The sequence below is a fragment of the Trachypithecus francoisi genome, unplaced genomic scaffold (genome assembly GCF_009764315.1).
Source record: "Trachypithecus francoisi isolate TF-2019V2 unplaced genomic scaffold, Tfra_2.0 Lachesis_group4, whole genome shotgun sequence".
Classification (NCBI taxonomy): Eukaryota; Metazoa; Chordata; class Mammalia; order Primates; family Cercopithecidae; genus Trachypithecus; species Trachypithecus francoisi.
The window spans coordinates 45,754,070-45,778,361 of record NW_022681469.1 but is presented as its reverse complement, the minus strand read 5'-3'; the positions used below and the strand labels follow the sequence as shown (position 1 = coordinate 45,778,361).

Here is a 24,292-nt window from a genome sequence, read left to right as displayed (position 1 = left end):
TATTTGAGTCTTCTAGTCTTTCTTTAGGGCACTTTTGATTGTATTTAAAAAATCATAAACCAAATTACAAAATCTTGGAATTTTTTTTTTTAGTAAGAAATCTTCACTGAAATTTCTTAACAAGGAAGTAATAAGAGGGAGTATAAGTAGAGCATACATTGTGAAGTGGATAAAGCATACATTGTGAAGTGAATGTTTCACTCTAGCAAAAACACTTTGTAATGTATGCTTTATTCACTTCTCTCCAACCAAATTCCATTCCCATTGGCAGCCCGAAAGTCTCCTCTCTACCCTCTTCTTCTCACGCTTGTACTCAAATGCACTCTCTACCCCACCTACTCTTTGATATCTGTCCCCACACCCTCCTTGCCCTTCTCTTCCTCAGTGATACTTTCATGCCTTTTCCAGTGTAAAGCAATTTCAGTTCTAGCATTCTTTCAATTTTCTTTTCTGATGTATCCATCAAATCAGCAAAATCAGTGCCTAAGACTCAGCAGTGAGGATTGATGGGCTGGGAGAGGAGGTGAAAACAAATAAGCAAAAAACAAACCTGTTTTTGAAAACAGAATTGGAGGAAGGGACATGAATTATTGTGCTCTTTGTTTGTTTTTTGAGCAGTTATCAATTTACATGTGCTCTATCATCCCATATATGGCACTTTATATTTCTAGGAACATGAATAATGATGAGTTGAATTCTCTTCTGCAAATGCTTTGATACTCCTCTGATTTTCAGGTGGTGGGAGGGAAGGTGCTCAACTGCAGCGTAATTATATTGTGCACCCATCAGCAAGTCTCCTCTTACAACCTTGGAACCACCCCAAGGAGTTTGGAAGCAGTGAAGCAAACATGAATTGGACCTAAATATACAAGCGAGAAAGCATTTATTTTTATTTATTTAGTTATTAAAGGATAGAGTTATTTACATATCCTGGCACTATGAGAATTGTACATTTAAGAATCATGAATTGGTAGATTGGAAGAAACTTTAAGAGGTCGTGCAGCCTACTTCTTGATTTAATTCTGATGCAAAGAAATAATATTATTAAAATAAATCTTTCACAAAAACATAAAATGCTGTCAGAAGTATTACATTTCCATTTGTTTCAACTGTTAATCATATAATGTTGTCAATATCAAACATAGACCATGGTCTTCAAGTTATATATTAAGAAAAAGTTTTGAAACTTAGTGTGATGAAGTTTAATGATTATGGTATAAATGCATGTATTAGAGTAGACAGGTAAACTTAATACTTCTTAATCCAGAATATTTTTTGAAGGTTCTTAAAATGGCAAACCCTTTACCTACTTGAATGTAATTTGTCCTAATTCCCAATCCTACCGGCGCCTTCGGCTTAACTACCGAATCAAATCGTCGGCCAAATATTATATTTGATCCTTTGCCTCTTCTCACGACTGGCAGCTCTCTCCTGACTTCACTATTTCTGTCAGTTTCACTAGTATCACAATAAACCAATCAGGCATTGTTGTCCTGACCTCTCACGTGCTTTTGGACTCTGGTAAGAATGAGCCCTTGTTAATAGCAGCCCAAATAGAAACAACCACAAATACAAGATCATCTCCCACTTTCCCGGTGAAAAAATGAAAGGGCTATGTTGTCAGCATAAATGTATAAATATTTAACACTATCGATAAAATAGTGAAAAGTTTGCTTAAACTATTTTATTAATTTAGTTACACATACATTTTAAAAATCATGTGAAACTACACCATTATCATTTAATCTGAAAATGTAACTTAGCAGATGTAGTGTTTAACAGTCATTTTTACAGTTTCCATTTAATTTTACCAAATCAATAATTTAAAAACCTATAACATAAATGTTAATTATCATAAGATAGTCAGTTATAAAATGTTCATCTTGAGACTTCTTAAAGGAAAAAGCATACAACTGACCTTTGAACAAGGCAGGGATTAGTAGTGCCAGCCACCGCATAGTCGAAAAGCCCCATGTAACTTTTGACTCCACTAAAACTTAACCACGTATAGCCTACTGTTGACTGGAAGCCTTACTGATAACAGATTAGGTAATTAAGATGTTTTCTGTTATGTATATTATGTACTGTATTCTTATAAGAAAGTAAGCTAGAGAAAAGAAAATGTTATTAAGAAAGTCATAAGGCATAGAAATATATACACTATTTATTAAGTGGAAGTAGATCATCATAAAGGTCTCTATCTTCATTGTCCACCCATTTAGTATGCTGAAGAGGAGGAGGGGTTGGTCTTGCTATCTCAGATGTGGGAGAGGCGAAAGAGAATCAGCACATAAGCGGACATGTGCAGTTCAAACCGATGTTGTTGGAGGGTCAACTTCTATTTCAAAAATTACATTGTTTAAGTATTTTTGATTATTAAAAATATATTTTCTGAAAATTAAGAGCCTCTGTTCTTTGCTGTTTGTCTCAATTTGCTTTCCCGTAAACTTTTGTTTTTAACCCAGCAATATTCATAGAGCAAAGAGTAGTTATTTGCATTAATTTCATCAGGGACTGATCTGAAACTTAGATTATGTAGTTAACATTGGCTGTCTTCGATAATGGAGATTAAATGCTGCCTGTAGGAAGTAAATAGCCCTGTTTCTACAGACCTTCTACAGGACCTGACAATTATTTATTGAGCAACTGATCTTTAATGAATTTGCTGTTTCCGGGACAAAATACTTTTGTATTAAGTATTTTAAGCATTTACTCAACCAAGATTTTTGTTAAAAATTGATATTGCTGCAGTTTCTGAACATGTACTGGATTAGGGTAAGAAGTGAGCCAAATTAAATAAAAAACAAAAACAAAAAATGTAAAACAACAATGAAAAACAGTACAAGGAGAGAGAGAGAGAGAGAGAGAGAGAGAAAGCTAGAGCGCCTAGATTCACTTTTCCATGTTGCAAACACATGAATCTAGAGTAAATATTTACAACACATATATGCAGAATTTTAGAGAGTCCAGGGGGCAAAAGAGTTGGCCACAATGGTTTTAGCATTCCAAACTACTCGATTTTTGACAATAATTATAAAAATTAAAGCATACTTATCTATTAAAAACAAAGAAGAGGATGAGCATGAACAAGGATTTTGAAAGCTTTAACATCTGTATTACTCTAAAATTTTTATACTTACGTGCTTCAAAAATGCTGCAGAAACATAAATCTATGAAACATTGTGGCTTTTGGAAAACAAGGAATACCTGGGATTTATTTATTCATTTGTTGACAGAATCTAGCACTGTCGCTCCAGGCTGGAGTGCAATGGCGCGATCTCGGCTCACTGCAACCTCTGCCTCCCGGGTTCAAGTGATTCTCCTGCCTCAGCCTCCTCAGCTGGGACTACAAGTGCGTGCCACCATGCCCAGCTAATTTTTTGTATATTTAGTAGAGATGGGGTTTCACCATGTTGGCCGGGCTGGTCTTGAACTACTGATCTCGTGCTCCACCGGCCTCAGCCTCTCAAAGTGCTGAGACTACAGGTGTGAGCCACCCGGCCGGCCAACCTGGCTTGTTCTTAAAAAGATTATAATGTGGGAGTTGAGACAATTATATATATAAAAGCTGCCAAAAGTTTCCTCCCTCCAAAAACATTGATATTGACTTATCATCAGTTTCAATTTTGTGTTTTAGAAAAGGAGAAAGAAGCTGTTATTTATAATCCATTTGAATTATTCTACAATATGAAAGTGATATTTTCTCAAGCAAAACTAGCCCTCAATTAGAAATTACTTCTTGTATTTTAATCAGGGTATATTATATCTATCAGTCAGAAACCTGAACAATTTATTTAATACTCTATTTTATAAAATACAAACAGGTTAGAAGTTTAATATAATGGCTGAGAAGAGAAATTAACTCTCTAGGTTTGGTTACTGATAATCTAAGCTGATGAACCCAGAGACAATGAAATCATTTTGATGCTTTTTCATTTTTCACAATGATAAAATTCAATGAATAGTTTTCCCAGTGATACTATTCAATGACCTTTTAAAAACTATATTTCAGAAGTCTCTGTCTCAACTCATTAATTCACTTTGTTCTGACCCTCTTGAAATCTGAGCATAATTTTCTAAGGCACCAAGCAGTGTTCTACAGAGATGACTGCAGATGCAATATCCAAAAACACAAAGTATTCTATGACCACTCAAAATAACAAGAATCAACACAAGCCACCTACTATGAACTACATTCATTATCTCATTTATTCTCATAACAACTTTATAAGGTGAGTAATACGTTACCTGTTGCCCAGCACCAAATTCATGTTCTATACATTGTGCTTATATATGTAAGGAAGTATGGGGGGGAAATATAGCTGCAAAGTATAATATTTGTTGTGTTTATTAAAATTATTCTCTTTTCTACTAGATAATATGCAAAGACATTTTTGCCCATTATAGCTTCTAACACAGTACCTTGCACATAGAAAAGGCTCAATTGACATTTGTGGAAACTCGATGTTGATGCTGGACTGATAAAATAAATTTTTTAATATAATTTTGAATGAAATAATACATATTGCTCTCACAGTTCACAACATTAAATAATTATGGACTTGTTCATTTTTATATATGTGAATAAAATATACAAAATGCTTAACATCTTTTTATAACAGACATCTTTCAATATGTTAAAAATATTTGATTGTTTAGAATATAATATACATTAATGTTGGTATTTGTATACAGAAAACATGGAGAAATATGAAATGTCAGTTCTACAGTGTTTCAGCTCTAATTGTTATATTATTTAAATTTAGCTTTCACTGAACACCAAATAGAGTGTGCGTAACCAAGACTGTAATACTCTGCACATATTTTAAATAACTGATATTTGAAGTAACATAACTAAATTATCATACTAAGATTCCTGTCTCTTTGAAGATCTTTAAATTTTAAGGAATAATTGATATTATATTCACAAATTATAAGAGTGAAAAAATTATGACAGTGAAAGAGGTCTGACATAACCAACTCTATCTTGCCTTTTACCTGCAAACTGCCCTTGGTCATTCCTGGGCATAGGCCAAACTAACTTTGGGAGAAATTTGGTTGATAGTTTAAATGATGATAGCCCTTCCCAAAAATCTAAACCACCTTTGTAAAACTAATAAAAGGCCACCAGGTTAGGAGAATGAGAAGGGTTTGAATTCATAGTTAACTCTTTACCAGCCATTATTCTGGAGGTCACAAGGTTTCCAACTTCCACAATTACTCCTGTAAATAACATCACCATTGTAGAATCTATGACTGGGCCTTTTGAGATATCTTATCAGGCTTCTTTGTCTCTGATGACCGGATGGCTTCACCTGAACCTGTGACCCTTGACTCAACCAGTCCTATAACCTCCAGCCAGAAGCAGACTCAGTACACAGGAATCATTTTACACACCCCTATGATTGCATCCCCAACCAATTAGCAGCACTCATTCCCTAGCCCCTCCCTGTCAAACTGTCAGAGGCATTTAAACCTAAGCAAGCTCATCTTGTATAGTGGCTTGGTAAAATAAGGCTAAGACCTACTGGGCTACATTCTCAGGAGGTTAGGCATTGTAAGTCACAGGATGAGGTAGGAGGTTGGCACAAGATACAGGTCATAAAGACCTTGCTGAAAAAGCAGGCTGCAGTAAGAAGCTGGCTAAAACCCACCAAAACTAACATGGTGATAAAACTGATCTCTGGTTGTCCTCACTGCTCATTATACACTAATTATAATGCATTAGCATGTTAAAAGACATGCCCACCAACACCACGACAGTTTACAGATGCCATGGCAATGTTGGGAAGTTACATTATGTGGTCTAAAAAAGGAATGAACTCTCAGCTGCAGGTATTGCTCACCCCTTTTCCAGAAAATTCATGAACAAACTACCCTTTATTTAGCATATAATCAATAAATAACTATAGGTATTTTAGGCCAGCAGCTCAAGCCACTGTTCTGCCTATGGAGTAACCATCCTTTATTCCTTCAGTTTTTAATAAACTTGCTTTTGATGTGGGATTTTTCTGAGGCCCTTCACCAGACTCATAGCAGGGGTGCCCCATCTACTCAGCCCACCGTGCTCAGCCCTTGTGGGAGGGAACACATAAATGAGCAAGTGCAGGATCTGGCCAGTCACTCTGGGCACCAACACAGTAGCAAGTTCAGTACAGGGCCTGTGGCCAGACCAGGCATGTCACCTGGAAAGGAACGCAGTGGTGCCCAGGTGAGGGTACCCACAACCTCGGAGCCCCAGATGGAAGGTTACAGTACTCTTTTCGTTCCACCATCTGCATTCTGATGGATAGCGGTGTGTTAGCAACTCAGTTGGCCCCTTGCCTCATCATGTGGGGTGGCTCCCCACTGCCAGCAAGGGCAAAGGGCCAATGTGACAGACTTTTCTGGGTGCTGCACTCTGTGGGTCCTGAGCTCTTGTCCAGTCTTAGAAGAAAGAGGTCACATGAATGATTGAAGGATGGTGAAGGCAGATAATTTTGCTGAGTGATGAAAATGGCTCTCAGCGGAGAGGGGAGCTGGAAAAGGGAGGAAGAGAGTGAATGGAAGGGCAGATTGTCTTCTCTGGGGTCAGGTTGTCTCTTCCCCAAAGCCAGGCCATCTCCCCCTCTACTGACTGAGTTTAGGGTCTTTGTAGGCACAGGATAAGGAGTGTGTACTGATTAGTTTGTGAGTATGCAAAAAAGTTTAAAGCAAAGACACCACTCAAAAGTGGGCAGGATAGAGTATAAAACCAATTAGGAATGGGTGGGTATAAGTAAAACAGAGGAAGGATGGGGATGAACCAGAGGAAAGCATGCCAAACCAGGAGGACAAGTTCTCAATCCAGTCTGATAATTTAACTGGTAGTTTGGCTTTCAGGCTTCACACTGTCTTTGGCTTGGAGGTGGGCTTTCACCGGGGACCCAACTCTATCTGCCTAGGCATTGGCTGCCTTCTGTTGCTATCACTTTCACTTTACTCTGTGGACTCACCCCAAATTCTTTCTTGTGTAAGATCCAAGAACCCTCTTTTGGGGTCTGGATCAGGACCCCTATCTGGTAACAAAACTGTCTTTGAAAGACTCTAGCCTCCAAATTTTCTTCTTTCTTCTTTTTTAATTTTTTTTAGGCAAGTTCTCACTCTGTCACCCAGGCTGGAATGCGGTGCTGTGATCACAGCTCATTGCAGCCTTGACCTCCCGGGTTCAGGTCATCCTCGTTTCTCAGCTCCCAAGCAACTGGGACCAATGGCACACACTATCATGCCTGGATAATTTTTGTATTTTTTGTAGAGATGGGACTTTGCTACGTTGCCCAACCTGGTCTTGAACTCCTGGGCTCAAGCAATCTGCCCACGTTGGCCTCTTAAGGTGTTGAGATTATAGGCATGAGCCACCTCATTCATCCACCTTTAAATTTTCAAGGAGGCTGATCAGAGTAATAACAAAACTCTAGTCTTCCATTTAGCTAGCTCTACATGCATTAAACTCTTTCTCTATTGCAATCCTTCTGTCTTGATAAATCAGCTTTATCTGGGCAATAAGCAAGATGAACCCATTGGGTAGTTACATAATTTTTCATAAAATGGCTAAAATGCTTTCAATTTTTAAAAGTAAATATCTTCTAATTGCTGGAGTATGTATCTATATTTAAAAATACTATAGCAATATTTTATTATAGGATGTTATTGGAAATTTCTTTTTATTTGAGTATAATTTGAGTACTTTGTAGCAGGTTTTGCTTCTTCGTTTGTTTCTTTAATATCACCCCTTGAACCATTTGCAACAAAATTACCTAATGTTTTTGTGAAAAAAAATGTAAATTCTTAGACCTCCTACAGAACTAATAATTCAGAATTACTGAGTGCTGGGAGGTTGAACTTTCCAGTTTTTAAGAAACTACTTGAGTGAAGCTTATATCTCTAAAGTGTGGTACACTGAAGTTTGAGAACTATTATTCTAATATTTACAGCTCATATTTTATTTTTTTATTTGCAGTATTTCTAGATCACATTGAATAACTGGTAACTTTGCCTATCTTTAGTTTATTCTGTTCTGGAAACTATACTCAAGTCTAACTAACTTCCATTTATTAATCTATCTACTCTCTTTTAGTTTCAGAGGATGGTATTATCTTTTAATATCCACTCATTTGTGTCACTGAGCTTTTAGTGCAAATATAGGATCAAAATTCAAGTCATCAGAATGATTTCTGAAATTTAGCAATTTTGGTTATATTTTCTTTCAATTAATTTTTTTTTATCTAGCAAGAACAAGCTGCTATTTTAACTTACTGCCTCATGTTTTTGTCTACTGATTTAGGAATAGAAGCAGAATTAATCTTTAGGAGAATACTGTTCTTTAATTTTGAAAATTTTGCAAACATTCCACAGAGAGAAATATTTTAATAGACCTTTTACTTATGGAAAAGTAAAAGCAAAAATGTAATTCTAGAAGGGAGAAATTTTAGTCAATAAGAAAATAAAATGATCAGACATGTTAGCTCTCATGTGTAATCTCAGTGCTTTGGAAGTTTGAGGCGAGAGGATTGCTTGAGACCAGGAGTTTGAGACCAGCCTAGACAACATAGCAAGACTCTTTCTTTATTAAAAAAACTTCAAAAAATTAGCTGGGTGTAGAGCTTTCTGCCTATGTTCCCAGCTACTCAAGGATGAGGCAGGAGAATCCCTTAAGCCCAGGAGGTTCAAGTTGCAGTGAACTGTAATTGCACCACCACACTCTAGCCTGGGTAACAGAGCAAGCTCCTGCCTCGAAAAAGAAAGAAAGAAGAAAGAAAAAAGAAAGAAAGAAAGAAAGAAAGAAAGAAAGAAAGAAAGAAAGAAAGAAAGAAAGAAAGAAAGAAAGAAAGAAAGGAAGGAAGGAAGGAAAGAAAAGAAAGGAGGGAGGGAGGGAGGGAAGGAAGGAAGGAAGGAAGGAAGGGGAAAGAAAGAGAAAGAAAGAAAGGAAAGAAAGAAAGAAAGAAAGAAAGGAAAGAAAGAAAGAAAGAAAGAAAGAAAGAAAGAAAGAAAGAAAGAAAGAAAGAAAGAAAGAAAATAAGCTACTCTCCATAGTAATGTAGACAGCAATCCTCACTATGAACCAGAAGGAACCTCAGCAAGTATTTAGACATCAATGGGATTTCACTATCAGCCGTATCAGCTGAGAGTGTTCCCTTTTTAGCGTGGCAAGCTGTTTCCTGAAGCAATAGAGAGAAGCAAGACCAAGGAAAAATCTAGAAAAAGCCTCTGCAGAAAAGCAGAGCAATGATCTCTAATCACAATGCTATCAAATATTCCAGGCTAAATTTTCCTTTATAGCATTAAAATTTTCTTCACATCCACAAGATTCCAATAGTTTTCTTAATGCCATAGCCTGGTGTTTATTCTGCCTTGTGGATTCCCGTAATGCAAAATGCCATTAAAAAAGGAACAGACCATGAGAAGTGGGCCTCCGATGCACATGAAGCCTGGCATCATCAGAATGACAAGGGGCAACAGTCAGGAATAATAGTTAGGACATTTAATAAGTCCCTGGAAATTCCTAGAAACATAATTTTTTTTGAGTCTAAGATGCTATCATTTTAAGGTGCACCATTATTTTATTTGCTACAATGTAGAAAAGAATAACACTGCCAATTAAAATGTCATACAACAGTTCTGTATAAATTAAATATTTATGTTATATTGAAGGAACACTTTTAGACTTATTTAAACACAAATCTTTAAAAATTACATATCACTCTTACATGTGGATAAAAAATGAAAGTATAGGCAATTAAGAGAAGTCTACAGTGTCTTTATATCAAGTCTGACTTTTCTGAGTCCCTTTGTGACGCAGAGTCATTAATATATTGTCTTTATCCAGTAATAATATAGTGATGCAGCCTATCTTCAAAGACTGCTCTACTCTTGACTCAGATTTTCTCCCAAGCCATTGATACTAGTTTTGAAGCTGTTGCTTTTTAAATCTTGCTGTCAGACTCATGGGAAGGTTTTTATACAGCAGGGCTCATATTCTTTCCTCAAATTATCCTTACATTTAAATGTTCAGAATGGCGAGATGATACATAGGCCAGTTATGCCATTGTGAATATCTACCAAGGTCATATGTGTAATGAACAAAGACAGCTATTTCTGCTGCTTGCTGGCAGTGATTTGCAAGATTTTGTTGACTGTAGGATATATCCTACTTCAATGATGTTAAAATGTGAACAAATATGCACTTCAGACTTGGTAAAATGTAGTACAGCACTTACAGAGAACACTAGGCTTCTGGCACTCGCACAAAATGAAGATTTGGAGTTTTAGCTGAGTACTAAAGGAGGACCATCCTCCTACAGAAGGATGAAGAATTTAAGGATATATAAGTTGAGGTGTACTTGTATTCATCTGTGATTTTTGCAAGTAACTTATTGCTACATGTATTTTTTAAATATGCGTTGTCCTTCTTCCTAAAATGGTTTCACCATAATAAGTGAAATGTCAGCTTGTCACATTAAATTATAAATTATAAATTACCATCTCCTCAGTCCTCTACATATCCTTCAACTTCATTATGACACTGTCCTTCAGAGATAAGGAACAGGAAGGCTTTAATGAAAACTTCAGCTAATGTAATAATTAGGGAAGGATGAGCTAATTAAGAAAGATACAAAGAATGATTAAAATTATGCTTAAATTGTACAGATTAAATGAAGGCAGAGACTTTCTTTAAGAAATTCAACCTAGTCTACTATTTAATTTTAAAATCATAGTAAATATTAAGATGTTTGTAAAAATTGCATTATAACATATGTATTTTCTTTCATTTAGAAACAGAAATTAGAATACACTTCATAAAAAGAGAGACATTGATGACGTGTTTTACAGCCTAACTATAGTACTCTGGGTAAACACACTTCTTTGGCAAGTACCTTACACTGTTGTCCAAAATATTGAGATATTACATTTGTCCATTTTTTTGCCATCTGGAGTTATCTACCAGAATCATACATGTGATGGCAATGAAAATGACAGGCACTTCAAAACTGTTGTCTGACTGACCTGTTATAAATATTGTAATCTAAGGTACAGAATCTGGAAACACTTTTTAAATGTAATTGAGAATGATAAAAGACAATTTAACTCTAGGAAATCTGACTCCCAAGACGCTGACTTCATTCTTATATTTTTATGTAGACTGATCTACAGTATCTGAAAGAAAATGTCTAGGTGGTAGTGTTCATGTCTTCTGTCTTCTATACCAAGATGATTGATTCAGTTTCTTAGCTTTTTGGTTGCATATTGTCTTCATATTCTGCTACTTCTTTCTCCTTCAATGTTCCCACAAAGCCCAAACTATTATATAATGTGTACAGAAAACAAGTTCAATATAAAGTAGTCATCAGAAGTGGTCTGGGTTTGTGTAGCAGAAAAAAAAACATATTCTTTTTTTTTTTTAACTTCAAGTCTTACACTGGATTGACTCTGCAAGGACAAATTAACAAGACCAGAAATAAAGGGTCAAAAATTTTTCTGCTCATAATTATATCATTTAAATTTTAAGAGATATTTATTTTCATAAGCAAGTTGCACACCAGTCTGTCTTTGAAATTATCATTTTTATTATTAATATGAAATTAATAATAAATGAGATTCAACACCAGCAATTGAGTACATCCAGAGAAAAACAATGCGGATGAAGGATTTATGAACACTATTGGATGAATAATTTTTTTAAACTTATTGGTTGATTGATGTTCTAACATATATATACATTGTGGAATGATTAAATCTAGCCAACTAATGTGCATAAATCAGTAGTTCTGCTATACACAAACAGCAACCAAGCTGAAAATCAAATCAAGAACTCAACACCTTTTATAAGAGCTCCAAAAAAATTAAAATTCTTAGGAATATACCTAACCAAGGAGGTAAAATACCTTTAGAAGGAAAACCACAAACACTGTTGAAATAAATCATAAATGATACAAACAAATGAAATACATCTCATGTGCATGGATTGGTAGAATCAATATTGTGAAAATGACCATACTGCCAAAGAAATCTAAAAATTCAATGTAATTCCCATCAAAATACCACAACCATTCTTCACATAGCTAGAAAAAAAACCCTGAAATTCACATGGAACCAAAAAATGTCCACATAGCAAAAGCAAGGCTAAGCAAAAAGAACAAATCTAAAGGTATCACATTACCCAACTTCAAACTATACTGTAAGGTCATAGTCATCAAGACAGCATGGGACTGGTATAAAAATAGGCACATAGACCAATGGAACAGAATAGAGAACCCAGAAATAAAGTCAAATACCTACAGCCGGATGATCTTCAACAAAGCAATTGAAAACATAATATGGGGAAAGGACACCCTATTCCACAAATGGTGCTGGAAGAATGAAACTGGATCCTCATCTCTCACCTTATACAAAAATCAACTCAAGATGGATCAAAGACTTAAATCTAAGACCTGAAACCATGTAAATTCTACAAAGTAACATCAGAAAAATCCTTCTAGACATTGTCTGAGACAAAGACTTCACCACCAAGAAACAAACAGTAAATGAAACTAAAACAAAGATAAGTAGATGGTACTTGATTAAACTGAAAAGTTTCTGCAAAGCAAAAGAAATGATCAGCAGAGTTAACAGATAACCCAGAAAGTGAAAGAAAATTTTCACAATCTATACATCCAACAAAAGACTAATATCCAGAATCTACAAGGAACTTAAACAAAACAACAAGCAAAAACCAAACAATCCTATCAAAAACTGGGCTAAGGACAGCAATAAACAATTCTTAAAAGAAGATATGCAAATGGACAACAAGCATATGGAAAAATGCTCAGCAACACTAATTATCAGAGAAATTCAAATCAAAACCACAATGTGATACCACCTTACTCATGGAAGAATGGTCATAATAAAAAAATCAAAAAATAACTGATGTTGGCACGGCAGTGGTGAAAAGGGAACACTTCGATACTGTTGGTGGGAATGTAAACTATTACAACCACTATGGAAGACAGTGTGGAGATTCCTTAAAATCTAAACGTAGATCTGCCATTTGATCCAGCAATCCCACTACTAGGTATCTACCAAGAGGAAAAGAATTAATCATAGGAAAAAAATATTTGCACACACATGTTTATAGCAGCACAATTTGCAATTGCAAAAATATGGAACCAGTCCAGATGACCATCAGTCAATTAGTGGATAAATGTGATATTGGGGAGAATATTGCTGCTGGTTGGTTTTCTCATCCAGTTAATCTTGACCATTCTACTTTTTAATTTTCTTTCAGCTGACTAGGTTAAAAGGAGTTTGTGGACCACACTTCCTACATTCGTATTTATGCAATGGAAACTATGCACAAAGAGTTCTAATACATTTGATTCTCATTTTATTCAATGAACACAGGCTATCTCTGTATGAAAATAAGGATGATCAGGAATAAAGGGAAACAAGGCATAAAGGAAAATAGAGACCAGAGGTGACAGACATCAAGCAAGCAAGCAAACAAACCCCCTTAAGAGTCTATCTATGTAGGCGGAAAATTCTGAACAAAGGTAAAGAAAGAGTTACTTATTAAATCAAGTTTCCTCAGTAGTCTGCTTTTCTTTCTTGGTAATGGGTAGGAGAGAAGTCTGAGACATGGAGAATTCATCTTCCATAGTTGTGTTTTGTTGCTACTATTTTTCCAATCTATATTTGTCATTTTGGGGGATGGAAATAATTCCTCAAAGAGTACAATTTCCAAAATGATAGACTAATTTGGACTATAGGGAGAGCTGTTCTGTCAAGTTAACCAATTCACTAAAGAAGATTCTGATTCTGTATAATAAATTGTTCTGAGAAAGTTGAATGGAAATCAGTATAATGTGTGTTTCTTTAAATTGGTAATATACATACAATTTTATGTATCAATTTAAAATAAATAAGTTGAAAAACGGTTATTCATCCAATAGTGTTCATAAATCCTTCATCCTCATTGTTTTTCTCTGGATGCATTCAATTGCTAGTGTTGAACCTCACTTATCATTAATTTTATATTAGTAATAAAAATGATAATTTCAAACACAGACTGTGTGCAACTTGCTTATGAAAATGTGCATGTGAATAAACATCACTTATAATCTGAATGATATGATTATCAGCAGAAAATTTGATGACCTTTTATTTCTGGTCTTGTTAATTTGTTCTTGCAAAGTCCATCTAGTACAAAACTTGAAGTTAAAAAAAGAATAAATACATTTTTTTCATGCTACACAAACCCAAACCAATTGTAATGACTAATTTATATTGAACTTGCTTTCTGTACACATTATAGAATAGTTTGAGCTTCGTGGGAACATTAAAGGAGAAAGAAGTAGCAGACTATGAAGACAACATGCAACCAAAAAGCTAAGAAACTGAATCAATCATCTTGGTATAGAAGAGAGAAGACACAAACACTGCTACCTAGACATGTTGTTTCAGCACCGTAGATCACTCTACATAAAGATATAAGAATCAAGTCAGTGTCTTGGGAGTCAGATTTCCTAAAGTCACATTGCCCAAGTTGTCAATTAGCTATTTGAAAAAGGTGACTAATGGATTGTCTTTTCCGCATATTAGTAGAAAACAAGGTCCCCATTTGTGTTAACCTTTTAATCTGAATAATTTCAGTAGGGATAAGGAGCACTCAATGTGATTTTAGAAGTTCCCTATGAATCTATGGTTAGTTAAACTATTTTTCCTTGGGCATATTCATTGCATAGGTTACTTAATATTGTCAGATTATTAAAGCATAATTTGGGGAACCCAGAGTATCCTCAAGATAATTTGGACAACATAAGGCTACTTACCTCTAAAGAGAGAGAAAAATAAATAGAGCTTATTTTCTGTTCATTTTGTTTTGTTTCGTGTTACTTTGTTTCTTTGTGTGTGTGTGGGGGGGGGATTTAATGTGTATGGGATTAGAGGCAGCAGTGATAAACAGTATGCAACATGCAAATGTAATTAAGAGCATTCCAGAGAACAATGACAGAACTAAAATACTGAATAGAAAACTGACATTATGCCTGATCTGTTTTAGGAGAATAGATATTTTGAACTGACATAAGGATGGTAAGTCCTAGTTGAATTTAATGAGACAGGAAAAGGGAGCAGAATAGAAGTGGCATACATGCCGCTAATATCAAGGATTTGGGGCTTTTTTCAATTTTCTTTCCCTCCTAAATAATAACTGCACTATTTTTGGAATAGGCATGAGTTCCTATTGAAGTTGTAATTATATTTTCTTGTGAAATCTCTTACAGTGGTAACAACTAGAAACAAAATTGTTGAAAAAATCAAAGTTTTGAAACAAACTAATCAAAAGGAAAAACTGCAGTGGCATTATTAGCGGAGTAGTTACATATATTCAAAATTTTTTAATGGATAAAATTTTCAATTCAATTTTATTTAAAAGTGATTTAAGATCTGTTTGGTTTTGTATAGATTGATGAATGGCCAGAATCAGATGAGGAAGAAAATGGGTTGGGCATAAAGCACAAATATTTTTGTTTTTCTTTATGTTTCAAGGCTAAAGTTTTTAAAATGTGGGAACTTCTAAATATTTGTATGGATATAATTGAATTGTAGAATATGATCTCAAAGACATTAGAGGAAAAACTCTTTTTATAGGGCAATGATAATAATCCAAGTTCCCCATACCCCAATTAAAAGAAGTAGCCCTCCAGTGCAAAGAAGGAGGAAAAAAAGTCCTCTTGTCACATTATTTTTTCTTTAGTGTGAATGGACGAGTATAGGTCCATGCTACTCAAAGTACAGTCTATGGACCAGTAGTTTCAGTATCACCCAGGAACTTGTTAGAAACACAGAATCTCAGGTCCCATGCCAGATCTTCTGAATCAGAATTACCATTCAACAAAATAACCAGGTAATTCATATGCATCTTAGCCGCTGAAGGGGTCGTTACAAACTCTGGTACTGTGAATTAGGGCTATCCAATAGAACTTTGTTCAGTGATGGAAATGCTCTATGTCATTTAATACCGTAGTCGCCAGCCACAAGTAGCTATTAGGCACTTCAAATACGGCAACAGCTAATGAGAAACTGATCTTTGTATTTTATGAAATTTTAACTCATTTAAATTTAAATAGACACTGGTTGTCAGTGGTACCATATTGTATAGTGAAGTTGTAACTTTTTATTAAAATGTATTTATGGGACTAACATAAGCCTCTGAAGCTGTGGGACATTTGTTCCTTTTCTATCGTCAGCCTTCACAGGGCTTGCATAGTACACTGATACTTCTAAGTGTTATTTATATATTTATGCATCATTTGCACTATTCCTAGGATGTACTTATATTACACTACAGTTATTTGTGTACCTGGCTGTTGCTCACCATGTTCCCACCATCAAGCTAACACACCAAGAAGAGTAACTAGAAGTTTCTTGAGGGAGAGATACGTCTTAACGATCTCTGTATTCCTGTACACCCACTACCAAGTTTGGCATGTATCAGGTACTCTATGCACATGCATTGAATTAAATAGGCAAAGAAATTAGCCCATAGGCATTTATCTTAATAAGACGTAGTAAAAGCATGGTAAATTTAATGCAACATTATCTCAGACAATATCCATTAATGCTCATCCCACCAAAAAATAAAATAAAACAAAACAAACAAAAAACCAGCCAAACAAACAGAAATAATAACAACAATAAAATGTTGCGTAGCTCTAATCTGTTTTAGCCCTTTAAAATCAGGCTGATGTAAGGAAAATGCTGATACAGATTACTAAACCCGTTGCACATCTTGGCTAGGTTATTTATGAATAATACGCAAATGAATATTTTGTACTGTCTTTTCTGAATTGGCAAGAGCACCAGAAGTGGACCTGGGATGCAGAAGAGGGAAGGCCTCCCTGAGGGACTGGCTGGCTGAGACACTGAGGGTAAACAGCCAAATTCTCCAAGTCCCAAGCTGATATGAGCTGAAAGATCAGCTACAGAAGGCAAATAACCCTGGGGTCCCCGGCAGTAGGTGGGGAGCCTGACCCTCATGCCAGGGTATGAATATCCAAATGCCTTTCTGACCAGCAGTTCAAACAGCCAGGTAAACAGCTTGGGGCCCAAGCAGATGGCTTTTTAAAGCTGCCTTCCCCACTCTCCCAACCCCAGAGATGGGGCAGACTGCCTGTGTCAATAATGGCTTCTGACTTTGGACTCAACAGTCCTTCTCATCACAACTCTCAAATTGTGTGGCTTGTGAATAAACTATGACTATACTATAACCCAATTCATGTGCTTTGGTTATTTCCACTGCTTTGTAAATCAAGATATGTCTAATTTAAGACTGGAGCTATCCATCCCTTTATATTATCAGAATTCATCACACCTTAGGAAATATATATTCTGATATATTGAAATATTTTATTTGATGAATTTCATACTCATCATTCATTTTTTAAAAAAATGATTTCCCAATATTTATTAAGAGTTCTGGCAAACAGAGGCCTTTTGTTTGTTTTCATCTTTCATTATAGAAATTGTCAAACATATGCAGAAATGGAGATAATTGATAAAAATCCACATACCTAGCACCCAACTTCAAAAATGTTAATCTATCTCATCTCATTATTTATCTTTATATTATCTCACCTTATCTATCTCTCCCATTATTTTCTCTCTCACACATTTATTTATTTTTCAAATGGACTATTTTAAGCCAAATCTCATCATACTGGTATTTCACCCATAAGCATGTCACTACAAATCTGTAACAGTGAAGGAATTAAAAAGAAATAGAATAATACCATCATCACAACCAAATAAAACAATAATTTATTGTATAATATTCAATTCTTTTTCAATTTTCCCTGGTTATCTCAAAATTATCTTCTTATATTTAGCTGATTTGAATCAGAATCTGAGAAAGGTACAAACTGTATTTGTCTAGGATGTGACTCTTAAAATACCACTTTTAAAAATTGTGGTTAAAAACACTTAATGAGATCTATCTCCTTAACAACTTTGAAGGGTACAATACAGTAATGTTAACTGTAGGCACAATGTGTACAGTATATCTCTAGAATTTATTAATCTTGCATAGCTGAAACTTTTTACCCTTGGAATAGCAACTCCCATCTTCCCCTCCCCTAAACTCCTGGCAAGCACCATTCTACTCTCTGTTTCTATGTGTTTGGCTATTTTAGATTCCTCAGGTAAGTGAAATCATGCAGTATTTTTCCCGTGACTGGCTTATTTCACTAAGCATAATGTCCTCAAATTTTAATCACGTGGTCACATATGGCAGGATTTACTTCTTTTTATAAAGCTAAATAATATTCCATTGTGTGTCTATATCACATTTTAATTAATAACAATTCCTCCTCCCATGTTTCAATGGCACCTTTCGTCAAATGAACTGTATTATTTGTGCTATAAAATTTCCCACATTCTGAATTTGACTAATTGTATTCTTGTGGTATTCTTTAATATGTTCCTTTCTTAGCTCCTATATTTCTTGTAAACCTGTGGTCTGATACAGAGATGTATTCGATTCAAGTTCAAAGTTCTTTAGCAAGAATTTTTCTTTATGGTTCTCTGGCCTGTTATTGCATTACACCTGAAAGTTTCTTCGCAAAGTAGGTCTCTGAAAATGGAAGTAACTCATGGTGTTAAGTTCTTTTTCAATGAATATTTGAAGTTTACTCAAGGGTTAAAGTGAACATGGATACTAGTGAGGCTTTTTCTTTTTTTTTTTTTTTTTTTTTTTTTTTTTGAGATGGAGTCTCGCTCTGTCGCCCAGGCTGGAGTGCAGTGGCCGGATCTCAGCTCACTGCAAGCTCCGCCTCCCGGGTTTACGCCATTCTCTCGCCTCAGCCTCCCGAGTAGCTGGGACTACAGGCGCCCGCCATCTCGCCCGGCTAATTTTTTGTATATTTTAGTAGAGACGGGGTTTCACCGTGTTAGCCAGGATGGTCTCGATCTCCTGACCTCGTGATCCGCCCGTCTCGGCCTCCCAAAGTGCTGGGATTACAGGCTTGAGCCACCGCGCCCGGCCTAGTGAGGCTTTTTCAAAACATTCCTAGTAGAAGAGGAAATGTGCCTTAGAATTTTTAATCCTAATTAATGGGATTTTCTTAGTTTCAGAGAGAACTGGATTAACACAATAACAAAAATTAATTTCCACATTTCTCAGGTGAACTGTTTCATAGGTAGCAAATGTATACATGAGTTTGGAGAAATACATCTACAAGATAGACCTCAAGATTCATCTGTGGTTGCTCGTCAGAGGATGGGACCAATATCCATCGAAAATTTGGTTTGGTTGTGGAGACTGATGATACCATACATGATACATACACCAAGACTGTGTGAAGAAATTTATTATGTACATATTGGAGCTTTCTGGGGAGAGCAGGGCAGGCTCAAAAACAGATATGACAATGACTCAAGAGAACATGGAGGGTGCTATAGCTCTGTTTTTATTGTAATTAGGGGATGAGGATAGGAAGAGGATTCCTCTGTGTGGTTTGAACTTGCCATATCCAAGCTTCCTTACTGGTTTTCCCAGATGTTGGGCAAAAGGGCAAGGGACTGGGGTGGGCTTAAAAACGATCACAATCAAGTATCAAAAACAGTCTGACTATTTTGTAAATTAGTAATTTGATTTGATATTTGAAAAATACAATGAACAGAAAAAATTAAGACATTTGGGAAATTTTGCTTATAGATATATATTTTTTTCATGACTGTGTATGTGTGTGTTTAAACAATACCATAACTAACACTTATGGAGACCCCCTCTGTCTACAGGACACTATTTGTTTACTGTATTATCCATGTAATACTATATTTATAACAATCACATGAGTTGACTATTTTTTTAACCTTATTTTTCACATAAAGAAATTGAGGTCCCAAGACATTAAGTTGTGCACATGTACCCTAGAAATTAAAGTAAAAAAAAAAAAAAAAAAAAGACACGTGCTCAATGTCATATAGCTAAAAGTGGTGGAGCCAGGGTTAAAGTTCATGGATGTGGCTCTGCAGAGATATTCCTAACCACTATGTATATACCTAGAGGCTCTAAGCTTTACGTACATAAAAGTCTATCCTCATTAAAGCTTATGTGACTGGACTAACCAAAATTTGTTAGAGCATAGTCTTAGAAATCACATCTTAATCATAATTAAGAAATCACACCATAATATTACTCACTCCAAAACTAAGAATGATACAATGCAATCGTTAAAAGTTTGGTATTAGAAAGACCCAGGTTTCCAATACAAAAAAATTAGCTGGGCGTGGTGGTGGGTGCTTGTAATCCCAGCTACTAGGGAAGCTGAGGTGGGAGAATCGCTTGAACTTGTGAGGCGGAGGTTGCAGTGAGCCAAGATCACACCACTGCACTCCAGCCTGGGTGACAGAGTGAGACTCCATCTCAAAAAAAAAAAAAAAAAAAAAAAAGGAAAGAAAAAAGAAAGACCCAGGTTTCCACCTGGCAAGTACTTTAGTATTTTAGCCTGGCATTAAAGATTGGTTAATGTCCTTACCTTGACTGCCCAATTTAAGGTTTAATATCTCTTGACATTAGTTAAATGGTTTCCCAACAGTAGCTCCAAGGTTTTAGCAATTTTGCGAAAACGATCTTTGAAGGTGTAAAAATTATATTTGCTTTTATAACTTGCTATAAGTAGATTTTACTTGCAGTTTTGAAACGATTTTTGAAGAGCCATACTCAGAAAAAAATAACTTCATAAAAGCAAGTTGTACCCTTCCATCCTGTAGGAGAATATAGAGGATTACTTCTTTTTTAAGTAGCTCATACAACCCGAAGCAAAGGCTTCCAGAGTCACAGAACCATTTTTGTTGACTCTATTCTTCAATAAAATCTACTGACGCTATGTCCAACAAACAGGATCAATTTAGTCATGTTTTTTTTTTTTTTATCTCCAATACGGTCAAAATAATTACATGATTAGCAATATTTTCTGTCTTGCAGACTGGAGTTTTGTCATTATAGCAGATGCTACGAATTGTGCTATATTGTCTTAACACTGAAATGAAATAAGTTAACGTTGATTTTGTGCTCTATTCCCTCTCAGTTTGTACTGCACTGCCCTCTGGAGGATAGAACTCACCATAGCGCATGCATTGTAATTTTAGGAAAAATCTTACACTCCTCCACAAAAACTGTGCTTCAAGAATGTGTGGTTCATGACAGTAACACTAGAAAAAAATAGCAAACTTAAAATACATATAATTTATTTTAATATTTTAATTGGCATTATTGAGAAATGTTGTTGGTTTATGTGAAGTATTTTAACTTTAAATAATTGTGCATTTTGGCCGGGCGCGGTGGCTCAAGCCTGTAATCCCAGCACTTTGGGAGGCCGAGACGGGCGGATCACGAGGTCAGGAGATCGAGACCATCCTGGCTAACATGGTGAAACCCCGTCTCTACTAAAAATACAAAAAAAAAAACTAGCCGGGCGAGGTGGCGGGCGCCTGTAGTCCCAGCTACTCGGGAGGCTGAGGCAGGAGAATGGCGTGAACCGGGAGGCGGAGCTTGCAGTGAGCCGAGGTTGCGCCACTGCACTCCAGTCTGGGCGACAGAGCGAGACTCCGCCTCAAAAAAAAAAAAAAAAAAAAAAAAAAAATTGTGCATTTTAAGAGTCTAAATTTTTCCCTATCTTACAATAATTTGAACTCTGAATCTATCAGATTTACTTTCCTAATATTGTTTTCCCTTTTTATTTTGAAAATATGTGGAATTTCCTAAAGAATAGATTTTTTTTAATTCACTTGCCATTAGTTTTCATACACAAAGTTAGTTCTTTAAAAATGTACATGTGTATGGTGTTTTACTCTGTTTTCACACTGCTGTAAAGACATACCTGAGACTGAGTAACTTATAAATAAAAAAGGTTTAATTGACTCGCAATTCCGCATGGCTGGGGAGGCCTTGAGAATCTTACAGTCATGGCCTAAGGTGAAGGGGAAACAAGGCACGCCTTACCGCAGAAAAGCAGAAGAGAGAGAGAGAGAGATCAAGGGAAATTGCCACTTTTAAGTCATCATATTTCGTGAAAAGTCCCTCACTACCACGAAAACAGCACGGGGTAAACCGGCCCCAGGATCCAATCACCTACAACTAGGCCCCTCCCTCCACACGTAGGGATTAAAATTCGAGACAAGATTTGGGTGGGGACAGAGCCAAACCACATCAAATGGTTAGGTTATAAAAATGAGCTATTAAAATATTTTTAGAGAAAATAAATCTATTGAACTTCACTGTTAATATCAGTGCAACCAAGAAAGAAAGATGGGGAAAAAATCTCTCAAGCATATCTCAATGACTTTAAAAAACATCTTGTACTTTGAAAGTGATTGTTTTTTTAAGTCACTGTCACAGAAACAAACTCAGGGTGAACTTCATGAGACAAAATTTGTGAAAAATGACAGTAACAGAATTGACATTGGTCTGTATGAACTTGGTGTAACCAGAGAAGCTACTTAATGGTATTGTGTGTGTGTGTGTGTATGTGTGTGTGCTTTAGACAGGCACTCCAAGATTTCTTTGGCTGTGACCTTTGGGCTGTGAAGTATATTAATTTAACCAAAAGAACATAGGAATCTTTTGGATTTCTTCTATTTTCCTTCCTATTTTTAATCTAGATTTTTTTTCACTTAACAAAAGCATATACACGCTGACCTCAGACTGCTAACTAAAGTCTCATACGGGCAAATTCTCATGTAAAACTTTCAATTTGCCAGTCCAAATCAGGATTAGTGACCAAAAATAATGCAGCAAAAAGGGTAAGGTTTGCTTACTCTTATAGCTGTTTTCAACTCATATAACTTTAAGGCTATTCTACATTGTCCTATGTCAAGATCTAAAAGTGAACAAATCACTTTCTTTTTCTTTCTTTCTTTCTTTCTTTTTTTTTTCCTGGGCTCAAGCACTCAAGCAATCCTCCCACTTCAGCCTTCCCAGTAGCTGGAACTACAGTTGGGTGCTACCACACCCAGCTAATTTTTGTAGAAACAGGGATTCACCATGATGCTCAGGCTACTCTTGAACTGCTGGTCTCAAGCAATTTACCAGCCTCAACCTCCCAAAGTGCTGGGATCACAGGTGTGAGCCACTGAGCCCGGCCCAGATCACTTTCAATTTGCTTTTGAGCTATAATATAGGCACAGTCCAAATAGCCAACTAATACACACAAATCAAAACATGAGAATCACTTTCCAAATGATATTGCATGCAGGAGGTGTGATTTAAGAGAAACCAGGGAGTGCGGCAGGAAAAAAAAAAGAGGGAAGTTCACTTTTTTATAATTGTACTTCTATTACTGGGTTAGACATTAAAAATACATGTTAATTTCTAAATCAACAACCTGAAATCTATAGAACTGTGTTAAAGAAGTATTGCTTTTTAATATTTATTAAATGAATAAATAGATTCATTCATTTAATAAATATTAGTTTATTGAATGTCAGATTTGTGCAAATTATGGTGCTGTTCACTTTGATTATCTAAAACAGAAAACACTGTGCTTTAATATGTATGACTTAGAATCTCTATTCATTGTCCCTTTCTCCACTTGGATTGTCAATATCCACCTAAAATGTGTGAGAATTTGAAATTCAAATGTGAATTAGCTTACATAAGCCAGAATCAGATGCAAGATTATACCACATATTTAGGGTTTCATTTTTACCTATTATAAAATTATTATTTATTTAGCAAACCATCAGAGTATATTTGCTCTTTTCTTCTGGATATACACCTTTTACAGTAAGTGCTCACTCTACCTATCAGATTTCATTTAAATTCATTCAGTAAGTCAGGGAGTCCCTGTGTCAGTATGTCATTATGTCATTGCGTTACATTGCTTTTCTGGTGCATTTTAGCATTCTTACAATAAAGTTAATTCTGAACTCATTTCCACTAATTGCAAATTTGCTTTTATCCCATTCTGACTATGGAAATATTTTAATAAGTTTATGCCAATAATTGTATAACCTAATATTCATGTACTTTATCTGTAAATCACTATAATCTGAATTAATCTAGCTACATATATGATTTATTTAATATTGTTTAGTGATCCCAGCGGGGTTACAACATATTTCAGAGTCTTATGTGCATGAGCTTTCACTTTTCTTAGAATTTTACAGTAAGATTTTGGCTTTCTGTGTTTAGTTTTTAAAATAACATTTAAAAGAAAATTTTGAGGTTGCCAAACCCCTTGCTCATCATATAGAATTGCTTAGAATTGCTGACTTCTACATAGTGCATATACGGCTTCTC

At 35.6% G+C, this 24,292-nt stretch overlaps 1 long non-coding RNA gene across 1 annotated transcript; it reads left to right on the top strand.

Annotated features, from left to right (window-relative positions):
- Positions 1 to 5,496: 5,496 nt before the first annotated feature.
- On the top strand, positions 5,497 to 23,273 carry LOC117073465. Its single transcript, XR_004433241.1, has 3 exons — positions 5,497 to 5,631; positions 12,557 to 12,560; positions 23,262 to 23,273. It is a non-coding gene; the product is annotated as an uncharacterized LOC117073465 (long non-coding RNA).
- The last annotated feature ends 1,019 nt before the right edge of the window (positions 23,274 to 24,292 follow it).